General features: G+C 40.2%; 1 pseudogene; it reads left to right on the forward strand.

The window, feature by feature from the left end:
- The first annotated feature begins 7,552 nt into the window (after positions 1-7,552).
- LOC120883232 lies at positions 7,553-8,302 on the forward strand (annotated as a pseudogene).
- Positions 8,303-18,513: the final 10,211 nt, after the last annotated feature.

The following is an 18,513-nucleotide window of genomic DNA, read 5'->3' on the forward strand; positions in this document are numbered from 1 at the left end:
AGCAGCAATATAAACAGGATGAAGAGATAGAGGAATACCCAGCAGGTAAAGGAACAGGAGAAATGCCCACCAAACCAAACCAAAGAGGAAGAGATAGGGAATCTACCAGGCAAAGAATTCCAAATAATGATAGTGAAAATAATCCAAAATCTTGAAATTAAAATGGAATCACAGATAAATAGCCTGGAGACAAGGATTGAGAAGATGCAAGAAAGGTTTAACAAGGACCTAGAAGAAATAAAAAAGAGTCAATATATAATGAATAATGCAATAAATGAGATCAGAAATACTCTAGAGGCAACAAATAGTAGAATAACGGAGGCAGAAGATAGGATTAGTGAAATAGAAGATAGAATGGTAGAAATAAGTGAATCAGAAAGGAAAAAAGAAAAATGAATTAAAAGAAATGAGGACAATCTCAGAGACCTCCAGGACAATATGAAACGCTCCAACATTCAAATTATAGGAGTCCCAGAAGAAGAAGACCAAAAGAAAGACCATGAGAAAATACTTGAGGAGATAATAGTTGAAAACTTCCCTAAAATGGGGAAGGAAATAATCACCAAACTCCAAGAAACCCAGAGAGTCCCAAACAGGGTAAATCCAAGGAAAAACACCCCAAGACACACATTAATCAAATTAACAAAGATCAAACACAAAGAACAAATACTAAAAGCAGCTAGGGAAAAACAACAAATAACACACAAGGGGATTCCCATAGGATAACAGTTGATCTTTCCTTCAGGACAGGAGGGAATGGCAAGACATACTTAAAGAGATGAAAGAAAATAACCTACAGCCCAGATTACTGTACCCAACAAGGATTTCATTCAAATATGAAGGAGAAATAAAAAGCTTTACAGACAAGCAAAAGCTGAGAGAATTCAGCACCACCAAACCAGCTCTCCAACAAATGCTAAAGGATATTTTCTAGACAGGAAATACAAAAAAAGTGTATAAACCCAAACCCAAAACAGTAAAGTAAATGGCAACAGGACCATACTTATCAATAATTACCTTAAACGTAAATGGGTTGAATGCCCCAACCAAAAGACAAAGACTGGCGGAATGGATACAAAAACAAGACCCCTATATATGTTGTCTACAAGAGACCCACCTCAAAACAAGGGACACATACAGACTGAAAGTGAAGGGATGGAAAAAGATATTCCACGCAAATAGAGACCAAAAGAAAGCAGGAGTATCAATACTCATTATCAGATAAAATAGACTTTAAAACAAAGCCTGTGAAAAGAGACAAAGAAGGACACTACATAATGATCAAAGGATCAATCCAAGAAGAAGATATAACAATTATAAATATATATGCACCCAATATAGGAGCACCGCAATATGTAAGACAAATGCTAACAAGTATGAAAGGGGAAATTAACAATAACACAATAATAGTGGGAGACTTTAATACTCCACTCACACCTATGGATAGATCAACTAAACAGAAAATTAACAGAGAAACACAAACTTTAAATAACACAATAGATCAGTTAGACCTAATTGATATCTACAGGACATTTCACCCCAAAACAATGAATTTCACCTTTTCCTCAAGTGCTCACGGAACCTTCACCAGGATAGATCACATTCTGGGCCATAAATCTAGCCTTGGAAATTCAAAAAAAATGAAATCATTCCAAGCATCTTTTCTGACCATAATGCAGTAAGATTAGATCTCAATTACAGGAGAAAAACTATTAAAAATTCCAACATATGGAGGCTGAACAACACGCTGCTGAATAACCAACAAATCACAGAAGAAATCAAAAAAGAAATCAAATTATGCATAGAAATGAATGAAAATGAAAACACAACAACCCAAAACCTGTGGGACACTATAAATGCAGTGCTAAGGGGAAAGTTGATAGCATTACAGGCATACCTCAAGAAACAAGAAAAAAGTCAAATAAATAACCTAACTCTACACCTAAAGCAACTAGAAAAGGAAGAAATGGAGAACCCCAGGGTTAGTAGAAGGAAAGAAATCTTAAAAATTAGGGCAGAAATAAATGCAAAAGAAACAAAAGAGACCATAGCAAAAATCAACAAAGCCAAAAGCTGGTTCTTTGAAACAATAAATAAAATTGACATACCATTAGCCAGACTCATCAAGAAACAAAGGGAGAAAAATCAAATCAATAAAATTAGAAATGAAAATGGAGAGATCACAACAGACAACACAGAAATACAAAGGATCATAAGAGACTACTATCAGCAATTATATGCCAGTAAAATGGACAACTTGGAAGAAATGGACAAATTCTTAGAAAAGTACAACTTTCCAAAACTGAACCAGGAGGAAATAGAAAATCTTAACAGACCCATCACAAGCGTGGAAATTGAAACTGTAATCAGAAATCTTCCAGCAAACAAAAGCCCAGGTCCAGAAAGCTTCACAGCTGAATTCTACCAAACATTTAGAGAAGAGCTTACACCTATCCTACTCAAACTCTTCCAGAAAATTGCAGAGGAAAGTAAACTTCCAAACTCATTCTATGAGGCCACCATCACCCTAATACCAAAATCTGACAAAGATGCCAAAAAAGAAAACTACAGGCCAATAGCACTGATGAACATAGATGCAAAAATCCTTGACAAAATTCTAGCAATCAGAATCCAACAACACATTAAAATGATCATACACCATGCCCAACTGGGCTTTATCCCAGGGATGGAAAGATTCTTCTATATCCGCAAATCAATCAATGTAATTCACCACGTTAACAAATTGAAAAATAAAAGCCATATGATTATCTCAATAGATGCAGAGAAAGCCTTTGACAAAATTCAACATCCATTTATGATAAAAACTCTTCAGAAAGCAGGAATAGAAGGAACATACCTCAACATAATAAAAGCTATATATGAAAAACCCACAGCAAACATTATCCTCAATGGTGAAAAATTGAAAGCACTTCCCCTAAACTCAGGAACAAGACAAGGGTGCCCACTTTCACCACTACTATTCAACATAGTTCTGGAAGTTTTAGCCACAGCAATCAGAGCAGAAAAAGAAATAAAAGGAATCCAAATTGGAAAAGAAGAACTAAAACTCTCACTGTTTGCAGATGACATGATCTTCTACATAGAAAACCCTAAAGACTCCACCAGAAAATTACAAGAGCTAATCAATGAATATAGTAAAGTTGCAGGATATAAAATCAACACACAGAAATCCCTTGCATTCCTATACACTAATAATGAGAAAGTAGAAAAAGAAATTAAGGAAACAATTCCATTCACCATTGCAATGAAAAGAATAAAATACTTAGGAATATATCTTCCTAAAGAAACTAAAGACCTATATATAGATAACTATAAAACACTGCTGAAAGAAATCAAAGAGGACACTAACAGATGGAAAAATAAACCATGTTCAAGTATTGGAAGAATCAATATAGTGAATATGAGTATACTACACAAAGCAATCTACAGATTCAATGCAATCCCTATCAAGCTGCTGCTGCTAAGTCACTTCAGTCATGTCCAACTCTGTGCGACCGCATAGATGGCAGCCCACCAGGCTCCCCCGTCCTTGGGATTCTCCAGGCAAGAACATTGGAGTGGGCTTCCATTTCCTTCTCCAATGCAGGAAAGTGAAAAGTGAAGTCGCTCAGTCATGTCCGACTATTGGTGACCCCATGGACTGCAGCCCACCAGGCTCCTTCGTCCATGGGATTTTCCAGGCAAGAGTACTGGAGTGGGCTGCCATTGCCTTCTCCCCCTATCAAGTTACTAGTGGTATTTTTTACAGAGCTAGAACAAATAATTTCACAATTTGTATGGAAATACCTAAAACCTCGAATAGCCAAAGCAGTCTTGAGAAAGAAGAATGGAACTGGAGGAATCAACCTGCCTGACTTCAGGCTCTAGTACAAAGCCGCAGTCATCAAGACAGTATGGTACTGGCACAAAGACAGAAATATAGATCAATGGAACAAAATAGAAAGCCCAGAGATAAATCCACACACCTATGGACACCTTATCTTCAACAAAGGAGACAAGAATATACAATAGATTAAAGACAATCTCTTTAACAAGTGGTGCTGTGAAAACTGGACAACCACTTGAAAAAGAATGAAACTGGAACACTTTCTAACACCATACACAAAAATAATCTCAAAATGGATTAAAGATCTAAACCTAAGACCAGAAACTATAAAACTCCTAGAGGAGAACATAGGCAAAACACTCTCTGACATAAATCACAGCAGGATCCTCTAAGACTCACCTCCCAGAATATTGGAAATAAAAGCAAAAATAAACAAATGGGACCTAATTAAACTTAAAAGCTTCTGCACAACAAAGGAAACTATAAGCAAGGTGAAAAGACAGCCTTTGGAATGGGAGAAAATAATAGCAAATGAAGCAACTGACAAACAACTAATCTCAAAAATATACAAGCAACTCCTGCAGCTCAATTCCAGAAAAATAAACGACCCAATCAAAAAATGGGCCGAAGAAAGAAATAGACATTTCTCCAAAGAAGACATATGGATGGCTAACAAACACATGAAAAGATGCTCAACATCACTCATTATCAGAAAAATGCAAATCAAAACCACAATGAGGTACCATTTCACACCAGTCAGAATGGCTGTGATCCAAAAGTCTATAAGCAATAAATGCTGGAGAGGGTGTGAAAAAAAGGGAACCCTCTTACACTGTTGGTGGGAATGCAAACTAGTATAGCCACTATGGAGAACAGTGTGGAGATTCCTTAAAAACTGGAAATAGAACTGCCTTATGACCCAGCAATCTCACTGCTGGGCATACACACCGAGGAAACCAGAAGTGAAAGAGACACGTGTACCCCAATGTTCATTGCAGCACTGTTTATAATAGCCAGGACATGGAAGCAACCTAGATGTCTATCAGCAGATGAATGGATAAGAAAGCAGTGGTACATATACACAATGGAGTATTACTCAGCCATCAAAAAGAATACATTTGAATCAGTTCTAATGAGGTGGATGAAACTGGAGCCAATTATACAGAGTGAAGTAAGCCAGAAAGAAAAACACCAATACAGTATACTAAGACATATATATGGAATTTAGAAAGATGGTAATGATAACCCTGTATGTGTGACAGCAAAAGAGATGCAGATGTACAGTACAGACTTTATTACTCTGTGGGCAAGGGAGAGGGTGGGATGATTTGGGAGAATGGCATTGAAACATGTGTAATATCATATAAGAAATGAATCGCCAGTCTAGGTTCAATGCAGGATACAGTATGCTTGGGGTTGGTGCACCAGGATAACCCAGAGGGATGGTATGGGGAGGGAGGTGGGAGGGGGGTTCAGGAGTGGGAACTTATGTACACCCGCGGCGGATTCATGTTGATGTATGGCAAAACCAATACAGCATTGTAAAGTAAAAAATAAAAATAAAAAAATAACTTCAAATTCTTAAAAGTAGAAACAGTACAATTTGCTTTGACCAAGAGGCAATAAAAGAAGGAAAATATTTTAAAGTGTAAATTTTTAAATCCAATCAAATAGAAATTGGGGGAAATAAAACTACATTGTTCTACATAATTCCTGGGACAAAGAAGATATCCAAGATCTAATTACAGACTATTTAGAAAATAAGGGTACTAATAAGGAAATTCTAGTTCCTGACAGATGATGAACTATCTTGAGCTCCTGGGTTCCTCAAAGAAAATATTAAGAAGTAAATAGTAATGAAAGAAGAGCTCACAACCAAGAACTAATCTGCGAGAACCCCTGGTAGAGAAACAAAGGAATAATCTCCTGAAATCTTTCACCTGGACAAAGAGGCCATCTCTGTTGATTTTCTTAAGCTCACCAAAAGATGTAGTAGCTAGTGCTCGGGTTCACCACACTTCCTTACATATAACAGAAAGACAATTATAGCCCTAGGGGAAACCGAGCTCACAGGCAAAAAACAGCTAGATGATGAGAACGTGACAAATTGTATCTTAAAACATGCCCACACCAATATGTATATCCACTCCCGCACTCTTCTTGCAATGTAATTAACATTTTCTCTCTGCCCAAAATATATGGTCTATGTTCTTTCCTCTTGAATTTGAGCAAACTTATGCCTGCCTGAAACAGAGGAGTAGAACAGAAGTGAGCCTCTACAACTTCTAAGGTTAGGATGAGGAAAAATACAGCTCTTTCTCTCTGTCTCTGTCTCTCTTGGAACCAAGCCACCTTTTACAAGGAACCCCAAGCCAAGTGAAGAAGCCACGTGTGGGTTTTCCTTCAGACAGCCACAGCCAGGCTTCTAGCCAACACCTACATCAACCACCAGAAATGTGAGAGATTGTAATTCACATAATTCCAGTCCCCAACATTCAAGTCTTCCCAGCTGAGGGTGCAGATGACATGAGGCAGAGACAAGCCATCCCTGCTGTACATTGTCTGAATTCATGAACCACAGAAACCATGAGAGACCAAAAAATATATTATTGTTTTTAAAATCATTAAGTTTTGAGATAATTTGTCAATAATTTTTTATAGGGCAATAGATTACTAACTCTGTAGTGCATTCACTACAAAGAAGAGTTTTATTGCATAAAGCAGAATTAAGAGCAAGAATAAAAGTCTCAAAGAACTAGGGTAAGTTTTAAATAATATGAAACAGACCACAAGTCAAAAGGGAGAACCAAGTGGAATTATTGGATATTGAAAATATAATAGTTGAAATACCAAATGTAATAATGAAATAAAGAATCTACAAAAACAAAGGAGGAATAAAGAAATGAAAATTCAGAAAGGGAAAGGATAGAATAAGATGCCTGTATACAGACAATAGATGTATACAGATAATAGAAATGCCTGTATACAGATAATAGAAATCCCAGAAAATTACAAAGAAAAAGACTAGAGAGATGTTTAAAGGTATGTCAGTTCAGTTCAGTCGCTCAGTCGTGTCCGACTGTTTGAGACCCCATGAATAGCAGCACGCCAGGCCTCACTATCCATCACCAACTCCCGGAGTTCACTCAGACTCATGTCCATCGAGTCAGTGATACCATCCAGCCATCTCATCCTCTGTCGTCCCCTTCTCTTCCTGCCCCCAATCCCTCCCAGCATCAAAGTCTTTTCCAATGAGTCAACTCTTCGCATGAGGTGGCCAGAGTACTGGAGTTTCAGCTTTAGCATCATCCCTTCCAAAGAAATCCCAGGGCTGATCTCATTCAGAATGGACTGGGTGGATCTCCTTGCAGTCCAAGGGACTCTCAAGAGTCTTCTCCAGCACCACAGTTCAAAAGCATCAACTCTTCGGTGCTCAGCCTTCTTCACAGTCTAACTCTCACATCCATACATGACTACTGGAAAAAACCATAGCCTTGACTAGACGGACCTTAGTCGGCAAAGTAATGTCTCTGCTTTTGAATATGCTATCTAGTTTGGTCATAACTTTTCTTCCAAGGAGTAAGCGTCTTTTAATTTCATGGCTGCAATCACCATCTGCAGTGATTCTGGAGCCCAAAAATAAAGGTGGGTATATTTCCCTAAATTACAGAATGATTAAAGATCATAAATCCAAAAATCTATACAATGCAAAGCCGTAGAGAGGCGGGTGACGCTGCAGCTGCAAAGCCCAGCGTGTGGGCGCGGTTGGGCGCTTGGGCCAGCTCACTGCTCCAAGATTACACCGAGATCTGCAAGGATGCGGCAGCGGCGGTGCGGGCCCAGCCCGGGAGGGCGGCCATGTACTTGGGGCTGCTGGGTGGCACGGCGGCCTGTTGCTCCCTGGCACCAAGCAAGGCAGCCTTCGAGGAGGCGCTGCTCCACACGTCGGGGACCCTCCTGCTGCTGGCACCCGCCGCTTGCAACCGCGACTCGGAGGCCTTCGTGCAGCGGCTGCTCTGGCTGCGGGGTTGCGGCTGTCTGCGCCACGTGAGTCTGGGCCTCTGCTCGCTGGTGTACGAGGCTCCCTTTGACGCCCAGGCCAGCCTCTACCAGGCTCGCTGTCGCTACCTGCAGCCCCGCTGGACCGACTTCCCGGACCAGATTCTGGATGTGGGGTTCATGGGCCGCTAGTGGATGCTGGGGGCCCAGATGCACAACTGCGACAACAACGATGACAAGTTCCTGCACCCGCCGGCTCACCTGCACATCGTCGGGCCCCACGAGCGGCAGTCGGAGGCCAATGAGCTGCTCTTTGCCAAGAAATATAAGCCCGTGGTGCTCACCGATGACCAGGTGAACCAGGCCCTGTGGGAGGACCAAGTTTTGCAGAAGGAGAAGGACCAGCTCACCCTGAGTCAGCCTGACTCTCTGCTGCTTTCGGAGGTCGCGAGATGAAACTCAGACCCCCCCACCCCGGGTCCCAACCAGGCTCCCGGCCCCCGGCCTCTGCAGAATGCTGGCCCGGGAATGTGCAGTTGGTGTGTATCAGCCTCAAATGCAGAGTGGTGGAAGTAAGTTATTTGCAGCGTTCTCTCCCTGGGTTTTCACAAAATCGGGGGCCTCCCTCTCACCTATTCGCTGTGAGCAGACGGCTCATTGAGAGCCTCCCTGGTCTAGGAGCTGGGGAGAGCAGAGAGATGTGCTATGTCGACTTTATCACTGCCAGAGCTGGTAAGAAACTTTAGACGGAAATAAGCAGATTTTCTTTTTAAAATTTGACCTAAAAGGTTTATTCTCTATTTCCATGAGGGACAGGTATTTTTAAATTCAGTTTTAAGTAACTGTAGTCTCAGAAGAAATTGGAACAATAATCAAGACATTCTGTGTAAAAGTTCACCCGGCTTCCTGCAATTGATAACATTTCACACTGTCCTTATTGTTCCGTAGCTAACTCGAGTGGGACTCTTTTGCGACTCCGTGGATTGGAGCCCACAAGCCTCCTCTGCCTGTGGGATTTCTCAGGCAAGAATACTGGAGTGGGTTGCCATTTCCTTTCAGTAACCTTGAAAATACAGAATCATTTGGAAAGGAGTATGTCGCTGAGAGTCGGACACGACAGGGTGACTTCACTTTCACTTTTCACTTTCATGCATTGGAGAAGGAATGGCAACCCACTCCAGTGTTTTTGCCTGGAGAATCCCAAGGACGGGGGAGCCTGGTGGGCTGCCGTCTATGAGGTCGCACAGAGTCAGACACGACTGAAGCGACTTAGCAGCAGCAGCAGCAGCAGCATACAATGCAAAATTGATAGTTAAGGGAAAAAACACTATATACATGTTATAGCAGGGGCTTCCCAGGTGGCACTAGCGGTAAGAACCCACCTGCCAATGCAGGAGATGTAAGTGATGGAGTTCAATCCCTGGGTTGGGAAGATCCCCTGGAGGAGGGCATGGCAACCCACTCCAGTATTCTTGCTTGGAGAATCCCCATGAACAGAGGAGCCTGGTGGGCTACAGTCTACAAAGAGTTGGACATGACTGAAGTGACTTAGCATGCACATGTTATAGCAAAACTTAAGAACATCAAATTCATAGATAATGGATGATTTTTTGCTTTTTGTGGGTTTTTCATTGGTTTCCTACATTAAATTTATGGTTAGAAAACAACACAAAAATATTTGGGAAGGTTAGGAATCACTTTCTCCAGAAATCCTTCCCTATCCATCTTCCTCTGAGGACAGATTAAGTGTCCCTATTTTTGCATTTCATAATATCCTGTTCACATCTCAGAAGTTGTTCTTACGGTGCTGCATCTATCCCCACCTATTATCATGTTGTTGTATGTTGTTGTTGTTGTTGCTGTATTGTCCAACTCTTTGGAAACCCTGACTGTAACCCACCAGGCTCCTCTATCCAGGGTATTTCCCAGACAAGAATACTGAAGTGAGTTGCCACTTCCTTCTCCAGGATATCTTCCTGACCCAGGGATTGAACCCCAGTCTCCTTTAGTTGCAGGCAGATTCTTTACTGCTGAGCGACCAGGGAAGCCCGTTAACAATGTTGAGTGATTATTAACTAGAGTGACATATCAAAACCCCAGGGAAATCATTTTGTTATTGATGATGGAGTTTCTTAATCTACTTGCTCAGGTTCCACTGCAAGGCTTCTAAATCTAAATCTCTAGGAGTGGAATGCAAGATTTTAAAAAAATACACCAAGATTTACCTTCTTCAGAACCATGAGTCTAGTGGAAGGGACTATATGTTTGTCTCTGTGTCCTACAACTTTACACAGTACCTGGTATGTAGGGTATGATCTGAAAATATCAGTTGAATGAACACGTGAAATATGACTTTCAACATGTACAAGCTTGTGACATTTGTGTCTCCAGAAACCACAGCAGTTGTTTTGTGGTATGATCACTCAATTTCATTTATTAATCCCCTCGTTGTCTTCTGCACTGTCTAATAATCTTATGTATTTTGTCACAGATCAAGCTTTATTTCACTATTAATATACTGTCAAGGACCTTGGTTTCAAATGAACATTTTCTCTCTAATGCTAGATATTGGACAGCTTAGACTGACATTTCTCCTGTATCTCTGCATTCTAAATTTAGGTGTGGTACAAAGTTGTTTTATTCCATGGACCAGATTTCTCACCTTCTTCTAGAATAATTTTATGCAGGTTTCTGGGTTTTAAAAAAAAGCACTGAGTTTGGACCTCAGAAATAGAAAAGGGATTAAAATTGCTAAATGTATCAAGAAGCCAATAACTTGTCCTTCTTTAGAATTTCAAACAAGAGTAGTAAATATTATCATTAAATGTGGAAGTTTTTATAAAACAATTGCTTATTTTCCACTATGCTTTTTGAGAAGAATCCACCTGTGGGTCTCCAGCCACAGTGATTATTTTAGCTTTGAAATGGTTAGGAAAATCTAGACAATCCCTTGGCAGTTTTAATACCTTATACTTGTAAAAAAAATCTTCCAGTTTTTTCACATACATCATTCCATCAGGACATCAAAGCAACCCGATTAGGTTTATATAGCATTAGTATTGTTCCTACTTTACAGATGAAGAGCTAGCTTGAGATTTCAACCTGATAAGTGATTGACCCAGACACTCACAGCAGAGCTGAGATTAAGACCAGGTCATATGCCTTCCTATGTGGTGCTAGTAGATTCCACCCAAAGAATCAACAGTTACTTATATAATTGTCCTTTGATCTTGAGACTTCCTAAGTAGCCCAGTGGCTAAGACTCCCTGCTCCCAATGCAGGGGGCCCAGGTTCAATCCTTCTTCAGGGAACTAGATTAATCCCACATGCCACAACTAAGACCTGGCACAACCAAATACATTAATAATTTTTTTAAAAAAATAATAATTGTACTGTCCTCTCAAGTTCACTACTCACTTCTTTCCTTTGGAATCTGGGGAAGAAGCATATTCATTGGAAGGACTGATGCTGAAGCTGAAACTCCAATACTTTGGCCACCTGATGTGAAGAGCTGACTCATTGGGAAAGACCTGATGAACGGAAAGATTGAGAACAGGAGGAAAATGGGGCAACAGAGGATGAGATGGTTAGATGGCATCACTGACTTAATGAACATCAGTTTGAGCAAACTCTAGGAGGTTGGGAAGGACAGGGAAGCCTGGTGTGCTGCAGTCCATAGGTCCCAGAGTCTGACATGACTCATCTTCTGAACAACAACACATCTTCAATCATAGAAATAGTGAAAGAGAATAAAGGACACAATATCAAGAAAAGAAACTTCATATCCTGATGTGATGTGCTCCCTATGTATTATATTCATGTGAAGAACTGTCTCCTTTTCATAATTTAAAAAATATTTACAATTTTAAAAGCCAAGTAACATATTTCAAGGCACAGTTAGTTCTACACAGTATTGATAAATGGAAACACTTGTGGTATGCCAGGAACTTTGATGTTTTCTATAAATCCAATTTAACCCTCACTTCAGTTCTATGAGGATGACATTTATGCTATCCCAGCCTTCATACACGGTAAATGCAGAGCCTATTCTCTGTGCCAGCAATAATTATGAAAATATGTTATACACGACCCCATGCAAAACTAGATTTTGCAAAAGTGAAATGTCCACGCTTCAGTAGGGAGGTGGGGGCCTGCATGATGGACTGATATGGAAACTTGTAGGAAGTTAACACCCAGAGAAAGTATATAAAACAGATGTGGAAATTCATAGAGAAGTTCATGGTGGAACTCTGTGTTGTGAAAATGAGAGAAAAAATTTTACACTTACCTAAGTCAAAGGACTGTGACAGGAATGAAAAAGTTCAATGAACTGCTAGACCACTTAGATGAGAACAACTGAGCCACCCCAACAAGACAAAAGGAAAGTTTAAGATTCATCTAAATTCCAAATTTCTTATATATATATTGGCCATGTCGTGTCTTAGTTGCCACACCAGAGGGTCTTTTTATTTTTTTATTCTAGTTGTAGCAAGCAAAGAGTTAGTTGTGATATGTGGGATCTAGTTCCTTGACCAGGGATTGAACCTAGGTTCCCCGAACTGGAAGTGTGGAGTCTTAGCCACTGGACTACCAGGGAAGTCCCTAAATTCCAAATTTCTTTATAAAACTCTGCATAACTGACAATGGGCTTCCCTGGTGGCCATTCTTTGGACAGTGGCAGATTTCTTTAGATGATAAAGAATCGGCCTGCAATGCAGGAGACCTGGGTTAGATCCCTGGGTCGGGAAGATCCCCTGGAGAAGAGTATAGCAACCCACTCCAGTACTCTTGCCTGGAGAATCCCATGGATAGAGAAGCTTGGTGGGCTATGGTCCATAGTGTTGCAGAGTCAGACATCACTGAGCAACTAACACTTTCACTTTCCTGTAACTTACTAGATAGGTAAGAGGGACAGACTAATGATTCTTCCAGAGGTTTCCTGTTTCTAGAGTTAGAGTTATAAAATTTTATAAATTCACGCTTGATTTTAATACTTAAAATAAATTCCAACAGAGAAGGAAGGAACAGCTGATTCACTCTGTTTTGGTAGACTACTTTCCATTAGATTTTTTTGTGAGCAGCCATTAGCAGAGTTCCAGGGCTGTGAAGTCAGAGAACATATGCCATGCAGACTTTGCACCACATTGGTGGGCCAACAGTTTATTCTGCCTCGCACGCCCTATACAGTGGAGCCCAAGACAGAGCTCCTGTCAGCCTTGAAACCTCCTGCTGACTCATTCTTGGTTTTCTCTATGAGATCACAGAGCAGAACAAGAAATGCCTGGGGGTAAGAACTCCACACAACTCATTCCAGACCAGCTCAGACACCTGGGTCTCCACTGACTCTGGGCATTCACACAGGAGAGAAACAGCAGAATTTCCTCATTAAATGATTTCCTCTCCTATCAGATCCAAGGTGAATTCAATAGCAGTCACCAGGGTTTCTCCCTTAGCCATCTGCTTCAGCTGCACTTGGAACTCTGGGGCAAACGGACTGTGGAGATCCAGATTGAAACTGCCTTTCCTCCTAGTCTCATGAGCCATGGTTTTCAGCAGAATTTGTAAGATATTTGAATACAGGCAAAGGAATTAAAGTAAAAAGGACATTTCATTCAATATTCACTTATTGAGTGTATACCATGACCCAGGCACTGTGCTCACACTAAGTATTTTCTAGATTTACGTCCAACTTGAATCATTTCAAACACATGTTAAATCATGCATGTGTAGCTGAGGTATAATAAGAAAGAGTCATGACTCTTAAAACATACTGCCATTCAGAAAACGACCATCTAACTGCAAATGGTGTAGCTTTTCCATCAGGAATTGGAGGGAGGAAAGCAAGAGACTACTACTGTGGGTGAGAATCCCTCAGAAGGACTGGAGTCACCATCATGATCAACAAAAGAGTCCGAAATGCAGTACTTGGATGCAATCTCAAAAATGACAGAATGATCTCTATTTGTTTCCAAGGCAAACCATTCATTATCACAGTAATCCAAGTCTGTGCCCCTACCAGTAATGCTGAAGAAGCTGAAGTTGAACAGTCCTATGAAGACCTACAAGACCTTCTAGAACTAACACCCAAAAAAGATGTCCTCTTCATTATAGGGGACTGGAATGCAAAAGTAGGAAGTCAAGAAACACCTGGAGTACCAGGCAAATTTGACCTTGGAGTATAGAATGAAGCAAGGCAAAGGCTAATAGAGTTTTGCCAAGAGAACACACTGGTCATAACAAACACCCACTTCCAACAACACAAGAGAAGACTACATATGGACATCACCAGATGGTCAATACCAAAATCAGATTGATTATATTCTTTGCAGTCAAAGATGGAGGTCTGTACAATCAGCAAAAACAAGACCAGGAGTGGACTGTGGATCAGATCATGAACTCCTTATTGCCAAATTTAGACTGAAATTGAGGAAAGTAGGGAAAACCACTAGACCATTCAAGTATGACCTAAATCAAATCCCTTATGATTATACAGTGGAAATGACAAATAGATTCAAGGGATTAGATCTGATAGACAGAGTGCCTGAAGAACTATGAATGGAGGTTCATGACATTGTACAGGAGACAGGAATCAAGACTGATGCCAAGAAAAAGAAATGCAAAAAAGCAAAATGGCTGTCTGAGGAGGGCTTATAAATAGCTGTGAAAAGAAGAGAAGCCAAAAGCAAAGGATAAAAGGAAAGATATATCCATTTGAATGCAGAATTCCAAAGAATAGCAAGGAGAGATAAGAAAGCCTTCCTCAGAGATCAATGCAAAGAAATAGAGGAAAACAATAGAATGGGAAAGACTAGAGATCTCTTCAAGAAGATCAGAGATACCAAGGAAATATTTCATGCAAACATGGGCTCAATAAAGGACAGAAATGGTATGGACATAACAGAAGCAGAAGATATTAAGAAGAGGTGGCAAGAATACACAGAAGAACTCTACAAAAAATATCTTCATGACCCAGATAATCATGGTGGTTTGATCACTCACCTAGAGCCAGACATCCTGGAATGTGAAGTCAAGTGGGCCTTAGAAAGCATCACTATGAACAAAGCTAGTGGAGGTGATGGAATTCCAGTGGAGCTACTTCAAATCCTAAAAGATGATGCTGTGAAAGTGCTGCACTCAATATGCCAGCCAATTTGAAACACTCAGCAGTGGCCACAGGACTGGAAGAGGTCAGTTTTCATTCCTATCCCAAAGAAGGGCAATGCCAAAGAATGTTCAAACTACCGCACAATTGCACTCATCTCACATGCTAGTAAAGTAATGCTCAAAATTCTCCAAGTCAGGCTTCAAAACTACATGAACTATGAACTGCCTGATGTTCAAGCTGGTTTTAGAAAAGGCAGAGGAACCAGAGATCAAATTGCCAACATCTGCTGGATCATGGAAAAAGCAAGAGAGTTCCAGAAAAACATCTATTTCTGTTTTATTGACTATGCCAAAGCCTTTGATTGTGTGGATCACAACAAACTGGAAAATGCTGAAAGAGATGGGAATACCAGACCACCTGACCTGCCTCTGGAGAAACCTATATGCAGGTCAGGAAGCAACAGTTAGAACTGGACATGGAACAACAGACTGGTTCCAAATAGGAAAAGGAGTCCGTCAAGGCTGTATATTGTCACCCTGCTTATTTAACTTCTATGCAGAGTACATCATGAGAAATGCTGGACTGGAAGAAACACAAGCTGGAATTAAGATTTCCAGGAGAAATATCAATAACCTCAGATATGCAGATGACACCACCCTTATGGCAGAAAGTGAAGAGGAACTAAAAAGCCTCTTGATAATTGTGAAAGTGGAGAGTGAAAAAGTTGGCTTAAAGCTCAACATTCAGAAAACTAAGATCATGGCATCTGGTCCCATCACTTCTGGGAAAGAGATGGGGAAACAGTGGAAACAGTGTCAGACTTGATGAAAGTGAAAGAGGGGAGTGAAAAAGCTGGCTTAAAGCTCAACATTCAGAAAACTAAGGTTATAGCATCTGGTCCCTTCACTTCATGTCAAATAGATGGGGAAACAGTGGCTGACTTTATTTTGGGGGGCTCCAAAATCACTGCAGATGGTGGCTGCAGCCATGAAATTAAAAGGTGCTTACTCCGTGGAAGGGAAGTTATGACCAACCTAGACAACATATTAAACAGCAGTGACATTACTTTGCTGACAAAAGTCTGTGTAGTCAAAGCTATGGTTTTTCCAGTGGTCATGTATGGATTTGAGAGTTGGACTAGAAAGAAAGCTGAGAGCTGAAGAATTTATGCTTTTGATCTATGGTATTGGAGAAGACTCTTGAGAGTCCCTTGGACAGCAAGGAGATCCAACCAGTCCATCCTAAATGAAATCAGTCCTGAATATTCATTGGAAGGTCTGATGCTGAAGCTGAAACTCCAATACTCTGGCCACCTTATGCAAAGAACTGATTCACCAGAAAAGACCCTGATACTAGGAAAGAATGAACGCAGCAGGAGAAGGGTTGACAGAGGATGAGATGGTTGGATGGCATCACTGACTCAATGACATGAGTTTGAGTAAACTTTGGGAGCTGGTGATGGACAGGGAGTCGCTAAGTCCATGCTGCAGTCCATGGGACCACAAAGAGTCAGACACAACTGAGCAACTGAAGTGAACTGAACCGAAGCAAGAGAAAGAAGCTTGCTCATTGCTGCTTGCATTCATTCATATTCTCTCCCCTTAAAGGGCTAATCGATGATTTGATATTCCAAATAATTAAAACTTCATTAAAAAATAGATAATCTTAGGATTTCCCTGGTGGTCCAGTGGCTAAGTCTTCATGCTTCCAATGCAGTGAGCCCAGGTTCGAACCCTGGTCAGGGAACTAGATCCCACATGCTACAACAAAGACCTGGTACAGACAAATATATTAAAATTAAATACTTTTTAAAAATAGATAATCTCTAAATTGTTGCTGTTGTTTAATCACTAATTTGTGTCCAACTCTTTGCAAGCCCATGGACTGTAGCCCACCAGGCTCCTCTGTCTATGGGATTTCCCAGGCAAGAGTACTGTAGTGAGTTACTGTTTACATCTCCAGGTAATATTTCTGACCCAGGGATTGAACCCATGTCTCCTGCTTGGCAGGCAAATTCTTTACAACTGAGCTACCTTGGAAGCCCCAACCTCTAAATACTAAGACTTTAAAAATCTCCCACTTTTTTTTTTTTTTTTTTTTTGCAGCATACTGTTAGATGGTAAATTAACAGAAGCCATGTCTGCAAACCATGAAAGAGTTAAACAATAAATTTTTGTTTATTATACACAGGCTGACTTAAAAGAAAATAAACCCTCCTCAGTTAAACCAGATTGAGATAAACTTGAAAAGATAGTGCTTGATAAATATACAGATGAATAAGAAGAGATCAAGTCTAAGATCCTGATCTACCATACATCTTCCTTCACTATGAATGATTTCATTGGCTTTTTAAATAGATAAATACAAAAACAGCATTTTCCCCTTGGCAAGAGAGTAACTGTTTTGTATTATTTACCTAGACTGCATCTGTGTTTCTAAAAAGAACAGTAAATACATTTCTGGAGCAAGACATGTTTCTGTGATAATGTGAGTAATGCTTCTTAAACACTTTGGAGATTATTAGAATGCTTTCCAGAAGTTGTTATTGAACTCGCTTTAGCAGGAACACAAGATAAAGATGAAGACACACTCTCAGCATTTTTCACTAAACTATTAGTAGAATAATGTGATTGGAAGTCTGCCAGGAGGGTGGCTGCCAGAAGGTGAGGCCAGGACTCTGCCCAGGCATTTGGAAGGCAATCTGGTCCCAAGACAGTCTAAAAATTCCATAGGACCAGAATGCCTTCCTCAAGAGGGCCCTATAAATAAAAAATCCAGTCTGAGTGACACGGCTCACCCAAATACTGGGCTAACTTTCAGCCTCCCTGAGAACTTACATTCACAATATGGCTGCTGCAGAGTCTTCCAGTTGATGCTCAAAACTTAATTGGGGATCACTTCACAGGAGTGCCACAGTGAAAGAAAATAGCTGCTAAGTTTCGGTCTTGTATACACTCCCTTCCAAGCCAGGATACACTTGGAAGAATCATAGCTCCAAGCAAAAGCCTTCTTGGATCTTTCAGATAACCTGGAATTTATGGTGGTGGTGGTTGCATATATGTACTCACCATTCTAAGTCATTCTTCTGAATATAAGACAGATTCTTTCATTTGTTCAACAAGATTTATTGAGCTGCTATGATATCCGTTTGTGGAGCTTATATTCAAACATGGGGAGGTGGGGAGACAGAAAAATAAATGACTAATAAATACCCATATAATGATAACTTGATTGATTTCACGGGTTAGGAAGAGAATGAGAGAGTGCTACTAATCTGAATGCAGATGGTCAGAGATTTTGCTGAGAACGATCCACTTATAATAAGAATTATATGAAGCATTTGTTTGTTCTAGTTAATCTTTTTTATTTTTTGTTTGTTCTAGTTACTGAGATCTTCAAAGAATTTTTTCTAAGTCATCACATCATATAGACATATTTTTCAACTTTGACATTAACTTACATAAAAGTTTCATTAATTTTTTCATCAGTTCTTTTAACATTAGTTGAAAAAGTAACTACCTCCCAGATTTTTCATTTATAATATTTTCCTGGGGCTGGTACA

This window comes from Oryx dammah, unplaced genomic scaffold, assembly GCF_014754425.2.
Source record: "Oryx dammah isolate SB20612 unplaced genomic scaffold, SCBI_Odam_1.1 HiC_scaffold_24, whole genome shotgun sequence".
NCBI classification, from domain to species: Eukaryota; Metazoa; Chordata; class Mammalia; order Artiodactyla; family Bovidae; genus Oryx; species Oryx dammah.